Source organism: Lynx rufus, unplaced genomic scaffold (genome assembly GCF_022079265.1).
Source record: "Lynx rufus isolate CCGP_SWC_20201006 ecotype Redwood Valley unplaced genomic scaffold, mLynRuf1.p SCAF_16, whole genome shotgun sequence".
Lineage (NCBI taxonomy): Eukaryota > Metazoa > Chordata > Mammalia > Carnivora > Felidae > Lynx > Lynx rufus.
Genome location: NW_025814830.1, coordinates 57,328,867 through 57,341,874, shown reverse-complemented (window position 1 = coordinate 57,341,874; position 13,008 = coordinate 57,328,867). Strand labels below are relative to the sequence as shown.

The 13,008-nt window shown below is 53.3% G+C and overlaps 1 protein-coding gene across 3 annotated transcripts in view; it reads left to right on the top strand.

Annotated features, from left to right (window-relative positions):
- Positions 1–13,008, top strand: part of ANKRD11 (ankyrin repeat domain containing 11) — a 179,837-nt gene that overhangs the window by 78,462 nt on the left and 88,367 nt on the right. Inside the window, exon 3 of one of the 3 annotated variants that reach the window (XM_047078948.1) lies at positions 11,570–11,663. The exons of the other annotated variants lie outside the window; for them this stretch is intronic. The gene's annotated coding sequence lies outside the window, so the exon portion shown is untranslated. The remainder of the gene's footprint in view (positions 1–11,569; positions 11,664–13,008) is intronic. 3 annotated transcript variants of the gene reach the window in all.

The following is a 13,008-nucleotide window of genomic DNA, read 5'->3' as shown; positions in this document are numbered from 1 at the left end:
CTTGTGACTCATTGCACTAACCCCTTGCTGTGTGTTTGTAATTAAGAAACAGAAAACAAAGTGCATAACTGGATTCAGGACCTTGGTGATTGTCTGGTTGAAGTTTTGCTGGAGACCAGTTGAGATTCACCACGATTTATCCAGTCTGGGGGAGGGCTGGGGGGGCACAGGAGGGCATAGCGCCCCAAGTGCCTGGGGTGTCTGGGTGGGTCCCGAGGACACTTTGGATACCCAGTAGTGCGTTTCCTGATAAGGAGCCGCAGGCACACACCTTGCCTTGAACGTAATCAGCTCTGTCCCCAGGAGGTGTGGCAGGGAAGTCACTGCTGTTTTGCAAATGTGCACTACAGTGTATTTTCTCTTTATTATCTAAGTAGGGCATCTATTATAAGCTGCTGAAAATTATTTGAGGGCACAGATTCTGGGGGAAGAGCTGCTCTGGGATTCATTTAGAAATAACTGTGGGGACAGGGCGCCTGGCTGGCTCAGTTGGATGAGTGTGCAGCTCTTCATCTGGGGGTTGTGAGTTCGAGCCCCACATTGGGCGTAGAGATGACTGAAAGTAAAATCTTAAAAAAGACAACGACTGTGAGGAAATGCTAAAGGAGAGAAATTTTGTTAGGTTTTCTCTCCCGCTTTGCCCAGGTGTCACCGGGCTGTGGCAGGCGGTGCGCAGGGAAGCTCCTGCCCTTGACCATGACCCAGGTGCCTCCTGGAGAGGAGAAACCATTAGATGCTGCTTTCCACAAGTCCGACGTTCAGTTCTTTTAAAACGACACGCCGCATTTCCGGTGGTCCTGCCAAGGAGCGCACGTTGCCTGCTCCAGAGAAGGGAGTGCCAGCCAGGGCCCAGCAGTGCCCTGACGTGGCACTGTCTCCACCTGGGCTGTCAGAACAGCCCTGTGGGGTCGGGACCGGGGAGCACAGCCTCCGGCCTCGGTGCTCCTGAAACCCCGTGCTGGGGGGGTGTGGACTTGGGGATGCTCGGAGCGCCTCCCGCTCGGGGGTCCTCTCGGGCGCAGGGCTGCATCGGCCTCAGGACAGAGCGTGGCCTGCTGTTTGCCTCTGACCCTTTAACCTGATGCTTCGTTCCTGAAGGGCCTTAGAGGGACTGCGTGCGACGGTGTGCCCCGTGTCCCTTGACATCCGAGGAGCCTCACACAGGACCAGGTGTTCTCCCTTTGGCTCCCTTCCTGGGGCCTGTGTTGTGCAGGCTCACAGGTGCCCGGGGTGTCTGTGTTCCCAAGGCTGGGGCACCGCCGGCCCATAGGTCTGTGCCGACGACTGACTTCCTGGAGGACTCTTTTCCTCGGGTGACTGTTCCCAGCGAGCCATGCTGCCCCCCAGTGAGGCCAGGCCTGCTGCTCCTCGCTTCTGGTCCTGTCGTGGGTCTGGCTCCTGGTGCTGCGTCCCTGCACAGCTCTGCGCCTCTCTGCCCCTCTCTGCCCCTCTCTGCGCCTCTCTGCCCCTCTCTGCGCCCTGCAGCACACACTCTCCACCCTCCCTGCAGGCTGTGGGCGTCTGTGCCTGGGTGCTTGACACTGTTGTTTGGGCAAGTACTTGTTTTTCTTTTTTCTTTGGGATCTGCAAAATTTTATTGAGCAAGAGCTGGAGAACTTTTACAATCTCAAATCATCAAGAAAAAAAAGATTAATCCATGTCAGTGATAAGGACAGAGAATAAGTTGAACAAACCACGTCATTTTGATGGAGAAGTACTTTTTAAGCCACTATCAGCTGCCTAATCCTGGCTGAACGTTTGTTAAGTTCCACAGATGTTGAACTGGAACTGAAATGTTGTTCAGTTTACCTGTAAACCTGGGGGATTTTGGCTTCTATGGAGGCGTCTCCCCCCGGGCAGCACAGACCGTCCAGGACGTGAGGCCAGTTGGGACAGACCGGTTCTGAGTTCTCGTAGGGTCACCCTGAGACTGGCAAGTGACAGGGCCAGGCGGCGATTGTTTGAAAGCGTCCCTGTGCCTGGTGTGGGTTGGCACGTGTTGGGTATTCGACAGTCTGTCGAGAGCAGAGAGAGTGAGCATGTCGGGCCCGGGGCAGGGGGAGTCTTCCTGGCAGTGAGGGCTTCGCAGCAAGCATTTTACCTCTCACACCGTGGAGCTCCAAGGCTCGCTGCGCGCGTTACTGGAAAAGCATCGCTGCGGTTACCCACCGTCCAGCTCTTCTGGGTGACCCAGTCGGTGCGCTCTCCACAGCCGACGGGTGACACTGCGGGGTCTCTGCTCTGTGCCTCCAGCCTGCCTCACACCCCCCACCCGGAGTGTCCCCGCGTCCAGAGAGCCCGCGCTCGGGCCCTTCACAGTTTGCCAGACCTACGTGCTCCAGATTGTTGTTAATTTAAAACAGACCAAACGTAACTTGAGGTTGTTGCTTGGGGGGGGCTTGGGGGTGGACAGGGACTGGGGCAGGAGTGGGATTTGCGGTGAGCAGGGGCCGAGTTTCTCCTGCCCCTCCTGCATTTCTCCGCACGTCCTGCTCAGGTGTCTGCCCAGCAGTCTGAAGAGGTGTCCACCTCAGGAGACCCTCCCAGGGAGGGCAGCCCCAGGCTGTGGCCTCCCTGGAGCCCCTGCGGGGCACCTCCTGGTCCACAGACGTGCAAGGCCCTGGCCGGGACCCCTCAGGAAGCGCACTTGAGTCTGTCCTGCAGTGTGCCCGCGTCCACGGCACTTAGCTTCTCTCCCGGAGACTAGACTCGCGATTCTCCACCCCGGTTTAGAACACTTGGGGTTCGCTGGGGGTTTTACCTGTTTCAAGATGTCACCAGATTCTCCGTAAACAATTTAATTGTATTCACTTGGTCACCACACAGAATGCCTTGTGGTCCTTTCTGGTCGGTTTTGGGAGTAGGCTCTATATCCTGACTCAGCACCAGGATTGCCGCTCAGGCCTCCTTGCCTTCCTGTCTGGCCGGCAGCGTGCACATCACTGGAAGGAGGGCTGGCCTGGTGCTGGTAACCAGCCTGGGGCGACTTGGACCCAGTCAGCTCACTCCTCCTCGCCGCCCCCACGTAGACCTTCGTTTCCTCGTCTGTAAATTCGGAGACACTTGCGTTACAGGATTCTGGATCATTTTCATCTTGACATTCAGAGGATGTTACTGGGGTCAGGCTCACAAAAGGACGCTGTAAAGTTTAAAATGGTGTCTCTTTCTTGCCGAGCAAAAAGGACGAAGTCAGAGGCGTGCCTCAGCCAGAGGCCCCTAGGCTGGCTCCTTGTGTGCCTGACCTGTAGCCCGCAGGGCACGCTGTCTGGTCTCCACACACCTCAGTCAGAGGTGGCTGCATTTCCTGTCTCTGCAGGAGCGCGGGTGCAGAAAGGTCTAGCGGGTGGGGTCAGGCACACCTCCGTGGTGCCTGTGGAACAAGGCCATCTGGAGCCACCCCAAGGAGTCTGGAAGCCAGCGTTTCTTTTAAACACTCAGATTTTGTATGCGTACACCTTTTCTCTCATCTCATCCAGGGGACAGTGTTCTCGGGCCCTGGCAGGCTGTGTGATGGAGGCGGGGCCTGGGTGGTGGCATCGCCGCGCTCCTTTCGTTCCTGGGCTCTGTCCTCATGCTGTGCGGCTCAGAAACCCTTTATGTTGTAAACACAGAGAAGTCCGAAAAGCTCTTGTCTGTATGTATAATAGGTATGTCTGTTAATAAAACATTTGCTTACTAATTGTACTTAAAAGCACGGATAATAAACCCACTGTATAACACGGTTTTGCTAAAACAACTACATTTTCTGAAATAAAAAGTTGGTTAAAGTAAGCAAAGAAAATGTGTAGTTGGAAGAGGGAAGAGTACTGGAATCATTTTTGACTTAATTTTGGAGATGTTCTTTGAAACGACACCCACACTCCTCAGACGGCTGTCTGCGTGCTGAAGGTCAGCAGTCCCGTGGAGCTCCCCTTGGCCAGGGGTGGAGGGCCGGGGGGCCGCTGCTCCTTGGAGCCCCCTGGTCTGTCTAGCCTTGTGACTGCGTCTTCCCTCGCGTTCAGTTCTGCAGCCGTGTGCGTTGGTGATGTGAGTTTGGGTTTGTGCTGAGTTACTTCGATCTTCCAGATGCTGACGTCCTGCCTCTCATTATGTCCAAGAGTCCCTCTCGTTTCTGCAGCCGCCCCCTCCTCAGATGAGCCTGAAAGCTGTCAGGAGCTGTCTGCGCATAGGTGGGGGGGCGCGCGGGGAGGGGGTCGCCAAAATTCGAACATTTGACTGTGCATAAGTTTTGCACTGGCAGTGAATTAGGTGCTTTCCTTGTCATGGCGGTCTTGTTTTGTTATTTTCCAGACATGAGTTGCCGGATGCCACAGCAGGATAGCTGGAGTTTGCACGTCAGTCACTCTTACACATAAAACCCATGTGCCCTGGAAAAGTGTTTGTGCGGGAGACACCTGCTTGGTATACAGAAGTGCTTCCTGCATACTTCTCTGTCGCGTAGGATATAAAAACCAGAAGCATAGAGACTTGGGATCTACTGAAATTAATAAGTATTGCTTTATCCTGGAGGTTCTTCCGCAAAATTCAGACCATCAACTTTGCATCATCAGTGCAAATATTACCCCGGCTAAAAATGCAGCGTTCCCCTGGGAGACATTTTGAAAGGGCTGCAGAGGATCTGTAGGGTCCTCGAACCACACCTTGGAAACAGCTGTCTGAAGCTGTGTGTTTGGTCTCTGTGGGAAAATACAGCTCAACAAGCCACATCTGCCTGTGTTTGTCTATCACTGAACTCTTACAGGCTTAGGAGGGTCTGGTCGTGTATTTTCTCCCCACAGTACATGCGTTAGCCTACATTTTCAGAGGGCTCCTGACTCTGTGGACCCTGGGTGGTGAGCCCCTCCTGGAGCCCTCGTGGAAACGTAAAACTCCGCCCCCTTGAAATGAGGCCGTGCAGATCATCTGTCTTTGGGCACGTGCCCATGGGCCCGGCGCACATCCGTGACTTGTGTGCGGCTCTCACAGAGCTCTTTTCCCTGCCTCTGACTGTGCCTTTGGCCGGTGCGGGCTGCGGCTGTGCACTGCCCTTCCCCGGGGCTCCCGTAGGCCCCTTGCGTGGCTCTTCCCTCCTCGGAGCCGACCCGTACCCGCTGTCCTAGACGGATTCTCTTGGGTTCCTTAAATCATGTGCTTTCTCTCCACTCACTTTAATCTTGTCTTTTAGGTCAACCTGGCCACTGGATTAAAAAATTTGTCTATGTTTTTCCAAATCTTGCGGATATTTAAAGATGACGTGGATTGCAATAACTTAAAATACATCATTACGTATTGCCACTAAGAGAAATTGTTAAAGTTAGGAACTTCTGTGTACTCCACTTATATTAGTCTCTCTAAAAACTCCTGTCTTGGGGCGCCTGGGTGGCGCAGCCGGTTAAGCGTCCGACTTCAGCCAGGTCACGATATCGCGGTCCGTGAGTTCGAGCCCCGCGTCAGGCTCTGGGCTGATGGCTCAGAGCCTGGAGCCTGTTTCCGATTCTGTGTCTCCCTCTCTCTCTGCCCCTCCCCCGTTCATGCTCTGTCTCTCTCTGTCCCAAAATAAATAAACGTTGAAAAAAAAAAAATTAAAAAAAAAAAAAAAAAAAAAACAAAAAACTCCTGTCTCTGAATTGGCTGCGATGAGGCCGTGAATCAGACTTTCCATCGATGCTGGAGCTGATCTGCCTTAATTGGGAAGAAGGACCCTGGACCTTTTAGTCAGTACCTCAATAACTTCCTATTTTTGACTTTTTAGGCCAATTACTCTGAACTGTGATGTCAAATCCTGTACATATCTTCAAAATATGATTTCCATATAGGAAACGATCTTTTTCGGGTTTTTCCATATAGGAAAAGACTTTTTCTGTCAGAGGCATTTTTGTGTTGGCAAGAGTTCGTTGGTGGTGGAGAGCGGTTTGGAGGGGTTGGGGCCCTCTGTTTTCCTTGACCCGGAAGCCCGGGTGGCTTTGTAGTCTTAGAATGTGGCCGCGTTGCGGGGTGGACCAGGGGGCCTGCTGTCCTGCAAGGACTCTTGAGCCCCTCCTCTCCGCGCTGGATTGTGCGCAAGGCTGCCGAGCGCCTGGCGGGAGCGTGCTGCGCGTCGGGACGTGGTGAAAGGGGCCGCGGAGCAGCGTCCCTGGGAGTTGCCAGCCTCTTCGGAGATGCACAATCAGAGCTGTGGGTCAGGACCCACTTCCCTTTTTGACAAATGGATTTTGCGCTTTTCTTATTTGTAGCCCTCAGAATTAAATCCGTCTCTGTTTAGAGAACTTTTCTTTGTGATTCCTCTTAGGCATCAGTTTTTTTGTACACATAAAAATGGAACTTCTCGTTGACGTATTTCCTCCTGTTGAGTAAATATGTAGCCTCTGGTAGTGCAAGATGCCGTGTAAAAGCTGGCCAGGTCTCCAGGTGTGGAATGTGTTACCCAGAGTGCTCGCTGAGTGCCGGACCAGGAGGCGTCCTGAAAGGGGCTAAACAGGAGCATGTGTTTACAAGAGGGCTGTGGGTCAGGGAGCCTGGGAGGCAGGCACGAGTCTGACTTCATGGCTGCTCGGGGACTGAGGGCCTGAGGGAGGGCCTCCCAGAATGTGGGCTTGGAAGGAGGGCAAGCAGATCCTGAGGTATGGTCACAGAAGGACAGTGGCGTCCCTGTGGAGACAGGAGACACAGAAAGGAGGAGATGGTTGGAGAAGCTGTGGTTTGGGCACTATGGAGTTGAGGCGCCTGTGGGAAAAGGGGCCCTGGCAAGGGGTGTCCAGGGTTTGTGAGACCATTCGGGACCGGATGTGTGCAGGTGCATGTGTGGGCGCTTGTGCACACAGGGAGCAGGGGCAGGAAAATGAAGGGGGATTGGTTTATGACAGAACAAACCAGCAGACTCACCCTAGCATAACGTAATAATCTCAGCAAGCAGATTTGATGTTTTTCTTCAAGAAATTAAAAGAAAGGTATAGAAGTAATTTCTCCTGCCATCATAGATTCTTTGAACGGATAACGTGTCAGGATTCTAGGTCCTTTCCTGTTTTGGGAAATGAGATGCCTGTGTTCTAATCTGCACATTATTACATGTGTAAACCTCGTAATAAGTGTAGCTCATACAGTCTTCGTGTTATTTTTCCCTATGCAATTTTAGGGTTTTCAAATAGTCTCAAGAAGCAAAAGCAAAGTTGTCTTTCAGACTGAAGCCCACTCCGAAGAATCCAAGAGCCACGTTTAATTTCCAAATATTTGTGGCGAGGCTTTAGTTTGAAACCCTATTTCGTAGTTGTTTTCGTTTGCTTCAACTCGAAACAGGCCTTTCTTCTTGGTGGGCTGTGCCACCCCACCTCCTGTAAAGTTGACTTCCTTCAGGGGCGGGGGCGAGAGGGGTGGACTCCACAAGGACAGAACAAGTGAACCTGAATGGAAGACGTCCCCAGGCTTCTCCTTGGCTGTAGCAGAGCTGAGTGAATTCAGACCCGAGGCACGCAGCTCTGGACAGGGCTCCGTCACACCCTTGGACGCCCCTTTGCTCATTCACTTGACACATTTATGTGTCACCATGAGCAGTTTTTAGTTTTTCCCAGCTTTTCCTGTATGGATTAAGCTACACCCTTGCCCCCTCTCCCCCTGACCCTGCCCCCCGATTCTTGCTGGAGTGGGGGGGGGCCTGGAGCAGATACAGGGTCGCGGGGGAAGTGCTTTTGGAATGGGTATGGGCTCGTGCCCACAGTTGCTTTGAGATAATTGTCTAGTCGTTGCTCAGAGTTGATGCTGAAGCATCTTGTTTACTTGGTTTTATCAAACTCAAGCTCTGTCAGATCTGAGGTCCATGAGGAAGGAGTAAATTGGTATCCAAATGCCTTTGCTAAATGGCATGACAGAGGGCCACTCATTTATTTCAGATGCTAGGAGGGGTCACCAGGGGAGGTCAGACACAGGTTCACTCTCAAGAATGTTTTCTTGCTTAGGTAACAGAATTGGCTAAAATCTGTTCCCAGTGGGTCGTCGTGCCACCCCCCCCCCCCCCAACTTCGTGTTCAGAAAAAAGCACCCTTAAGGGAGTGTTCTGGTCCAGGAGTTCAGCATTCAGCAGCACAGGTAGGCCCTGGGCACGGGGCTGTCGATGACGACAAGCTTGGCGATGGTGTTGGGTCACTTCTGGTGGCTGTCCCCTGCCAGATTAGAGACCAGCCTGTGCAGCCGGGTTCTGCGGTGCAGTCACGGCAGCCTGCAGGCCGATCCTCAGCGAGTGTTCCTCAGTTGGGACCTGGGCACCTCAGCCTGTGCCCCATGCTGTCCTTTTGTTTAGAAAATGGGCCAAGAGGTCCATTGTGAAGTTCTCAGAAAAGAAACAAACATGGTTTTTCTTATTTCCCTTTTCCACCTATTGTAGAAGATACAATAAAACACAAAAAGGGGGGAATCTACCCTAAACCCACTGTCCAGGTCACGAGTCTCATTACTGTCCTTCAGGGGTGGGCAGTCCCCCTCCTTACAGACGCTCTGTGGCGAGGTTGGTAGTTTTGTGTATTTCTCTCTGCAGCCCTATCAGTTTCTGCTTCAGTTATCTTGAAGCTCAGTTGTTAGCGGCTCGTGCATTTGAGGCTGTCACAGCCTTGATGACTCTGCCTCTTTCTCACTATGAAGTGACCTTACCTCTGGTGATACTCTTGGCTCTGCTGTCTACTCTGTTTGATACTAAACTGCCTGTTCTCTCTTTTGACTAGGATTAGCATGCATCCTTTTCCATTTTTTTCAGATTAAACAATTTGTCCTTATTTATTTTTAAAAGTTTATTTACTGGACACCTGGGTGGCTCAGTCGGTTAAGCGTCCGACTGCAGCTTGGGTCATGATCTCGTGGTTTGTGAGTTCGAGCCCTGCGTCGGGCTCTGTGCTGACAGCTCGGAGCCTGGAGCCTGCTTTGGATTCTGTGTCTCCCTCTCTCTGCCCCTTCCCCTGCTCATGCTCTCTTTCTCTCCCAAAAACAAATAATAAACATTAAAAAAAAAGTTTATTTACTTTGAGAGACGGAGAATGAGCAGAGGAGGAGCAGAAAGAGAGAGGGAGAGAGAGAATCCCAAGCGGGCTCCACACTGTGAGTGCAGAGCCGGACACGGGGCTCGAACCCACAAACTGAGATCATGACCTGAGCTGAGATCAAGGGTCCGACGCTTGACTGACTGAGTCCCCGCCCCCCCCCCAATTTGTCTCTATGTTTGAAGAGGGTTTCTTGTAGGCCACCTTGTCGGAGTTGGCTTTGCCTTTAAAGACATCCAACTGGCAGTCTTTCCCGTTTAACGGGGGTTTAGACCACTGACACTTACTGTGATTATTGACATGACTGGGCTTCAGCCTGCTGTCCAGTACCACATACGTAGCATAAGAACCTGACAATGGTACCTTTCCATGTCTCCTCACCCAGTCTTTTTGCAACTGTTTTCTTACACTTTGCTTTGCTATAGTAACAAACTCCATCCTAGATTGCCGTTGTTTTGTTTAAACAAGAGACCACCTACGAAAGGAAGTCTGAGGGGTTGGCTGTGTCATTGCCATTTCTGGTGCCCCACTTTTCACGAAGACTCCTGTTCTCACCCAGTGTCCTCCTTCCAGCTGAAGGACCCCACCAACATTTCTTGTAGCGCCGTTCGGCTTCTCGTAGGTTCTTGAAGCTTCTGTATATCTGGAAAACTCTTTTTTTTTTTTTAATTTATTTAAAAAAAATTTTTTTTAACGTTTATTTTTGAGACAGAGAGAGACAGTGCATGAACAGACAGAGCATGAGGGTCAGAGAGAGGGAGACGCAGAATCCAAAACAGGCTCCAGGCTCTGAGCTGTCAGCACAGAGCCCGACGCGGGGCCTGAACTCACTGACCGTGAGATCATGACCTGAGCCAAAGTCGGCCGCTTAACCGACTGAGCCACCCAGGCGCCCCTTTAATTTAATGTTTGTTTGTTTTTGAGAGAGAGAGAGAGAGAGAGAGAGACAGACAGACAGACAGACAGCGTGTGAGCAGGGGAGGGGCAGAGAGAGAGGGAGACACAGAATCCGAGGCAGGCTCCAGGCTCTGAGCTGTCGGCACAGAGCCTGACGCGGGGCTTGAACCCACGGACCTCAAGATCATGACCTGAGCTAAAGTCAGACTCTTTACTGACTGAGCCACCAGGCGCCCCTCTAGCTGCTTTTTGGAGCCTGGGAGCCCAGATGTGCAGTAACGGACTAATGTCTGCGTCTGCTACTTTGGCCCTCTCTGTCAGCTCTGGGCTGGTTTCACTTGATTGGTTTTTCTTACTTTGTGTTGTGTTTTCTTTATTATGCCTGGGGGTATGTGTTGTATTTCTTAAAATGCCTGGGGGTATTTTTTGGACACACCTTTTATTTTGGAAGACTTTCAGACTTTTGGAAAAGTTGTAAACATAATAGAGAATTCCTGTAAACCTCTCTCCCAGCTTCCCCTGGTAGCCAGCGTGTCACGTCACCACGGCACGTTCCTTAAAACAGCAGCCAGCATCAGTGCCTTGCTGCTCACCCCACCTGCAGACTTGATTCCCATTTCCTCCGTTCCTCCCTGACGTCCCTTCTCTGGCCCGAGCCCCACCCAGCACACTGAATCGTCCTGTGTCCTCGCTAAGCTTGGTTTCCTCTGGGCCGGACCGTTTCTCAGTCTCTTTTGGTCGTTGTGACCTTGACGGTTGGGAGGAGCTCCAGCCAGTGTTTTGTAGGACGTCCTGTCTTTGGGTTTGTCTGATGCTTTCTTCGTAGACGGGGGTTTTGGTTTTGGGGAGAGAGGACCAGAGAGGGGCGTGCCCTCTCCTCGTATCCGGTCTGAGAGTGCATGCTGTCACCGTGGCCTGTGGGTGCTAGCCTCGGCCGCCTGGCCACGGGGGCGACTGCCAGGTTCCTGCCCCGTGCAGTCCTGGCCCCCTTCCGTCCCCTTCCTCCAGAGCTAGCCTGGAGCCCTGCGCCTGTGCAGGCGGAGGGGGCATCTTGTGGGGAAGGCGTGTGCCTTCTGGCACATCTTTGTTTCTTTATGTCGGCACGTACGCGTATATGTTTTGTGCCGTTGTTCCAGCTTCCACGTCTAGGAGTATCTGGAGGCCAGGCATCCAGTTTTGCCTCCTTGGGTGCTTGCTACGCAGTCTCGTATTCCTGAAAATCTTCCTGAGCTTTGTTCTAGGATCCAGTTTGTTCTTGGAAACAGTTTGCTCCTTACAGGGCTTGCCTTTAGGATCTGTGAGGCAGGCCGGGGCCTTGCTCAGTTTTGGGCTAGACGGCCACCCCCACCCCCGGGCCTCTGCTGCTCTCTGGCCGTCGGAGCCCAGCAGGCCCTGCTTCTCGCCTGTAAGTGGTTCCTCGCCTGCTGGTGGTGAGCTGATTCCTGCTCGCCCAAGACCCCAGGGGGCTTCTACAGGCCTCTGGACGGTTTCCTTCAAACTGTGTCTTCTCGGATCTAAATATTTCCCGCTGACACGCACACGTAGCGTTCTGCCTTTTTAATCCTCTTGAGGATTTCTTGTAAACTCTGCTCATTTGGCAGACCTGCAGGCAAAGCTGAGACTGCTTTCGCTCTGTTTCATGTAATTTTACAAAGGATTGTTTCATTTTATAGCATTAAAAAGTAACTCAGCCGGGGGAACCGGGGAGCCCGACCCTGAGAACAGCGTGGAGCCTGGACCAGAGTGGGATGGTCACGTTGGAGTCAGGTTTGTGCTTTTTTAATAGCGTGGCGTCTGTGGGTCTTTGGAGTTGGGGATAATTTTACTGTGATTACGTGTGATGGTAACATCAGGGGAAGCCCACTGAAAGGTATACAGGAACTCTGCGCTTTGTAATAAGTTTAAATTAGTTCAAAATAGTTGTATTTTAAAGAACCCAGTAGGTGAGTGCAGGCTTTGTTCCCCCAACTGGCTGTTCACGGCAGTGGTCCACAAGCTGAGTACAGTCTTAATAGAAGTGCCTCAAACTCACAGCTGCACAGGGTGAACCCCGAAAGCCCCCACCCCCCCCCTCCCCGCAGGAGGCGGCTCGTGGTAGCCAGCAGCGGCCTCCTGCCCCTTGTCCCCGTGTTTACATTCCACCTGCATTACTCAGCAGACTTGCTGGGGTTTTCTTAACTTGGTGTCACGTCCCAGAAATGGTGTGCGCCTTTCCTCGCTTGGGCCTCGCTGCCCGATTGTGCCGGCCGGTCGGCCTGGCCCGTCCCTCCCCGCCCTTCTGGGTCAGCCTGTGGGGCCGCGCTTCCCACACGCCCTGTGTGCGCGTCGCACGCGCTCCACCCGTCTGGAAGGCTGTCTGTTGGCGCTTCACGCGGCCTTCTGCGGCTTCTTTGCCCTCCAGGACGACGTGGAGGGCCCCCGGCGTGGACTGTGCGGGCGCCGGGAGGCTCTGCAAGGAAGGCGCTGTGTGGACGCGTCATGCAGCCCTTCCTGCCTGTTGACCTGGGGCGTCCTAGGGATGATTCTGGCATCTGGGGCACACGACTGTGAGTAGACGTCCCCTTGCCTGCAGCCTGGTCAGTGATGGAACGGGGCCCTCACCTCGGGCTTCCATTTTAGGAACTCGCTGTTTAAAAGAAGTCATTGTGTCATCTGAAAATGACTCTGTGGTTTCTGTTCTGGCCTGCTGTAATCCGTGCTGGTCGGGCCGTATTTTCTTAAGTGAAAACGTTGGTGACTCGTGAAAGTATCTGCTCTTTCCACCTGCCACAAGGCGAGAGGTGACGTCGCTAGATCAGGACTTGCCCTTCTGTCGTTACTTGTGTCCCGCAGGTTCCCCGGCAGGCATGAGCGGTGAGCGCGGCAGCTCCCAGTGCCCCGTGCTTGTAGCGACCCTCCCAGGGAAGGGAAGGCCGGGCCTCCCCTGCCCCAGAGCTGTGCCGTGTCCTCCGGGGGCGGCCCGCGGCCGAGGACAGGGTGCCTTGTGGGCGGCGAGGCCTCGCGGGCCGTCCTGGTGCTGGGGGCCGTGCCGCTCCCACGTCTCAGGTCTGAGGGATGGGAGCCTCGTGTGGAGGGCGAGGGTGGCGGGGACAAGCTCGGGCAGGTTCTCCGG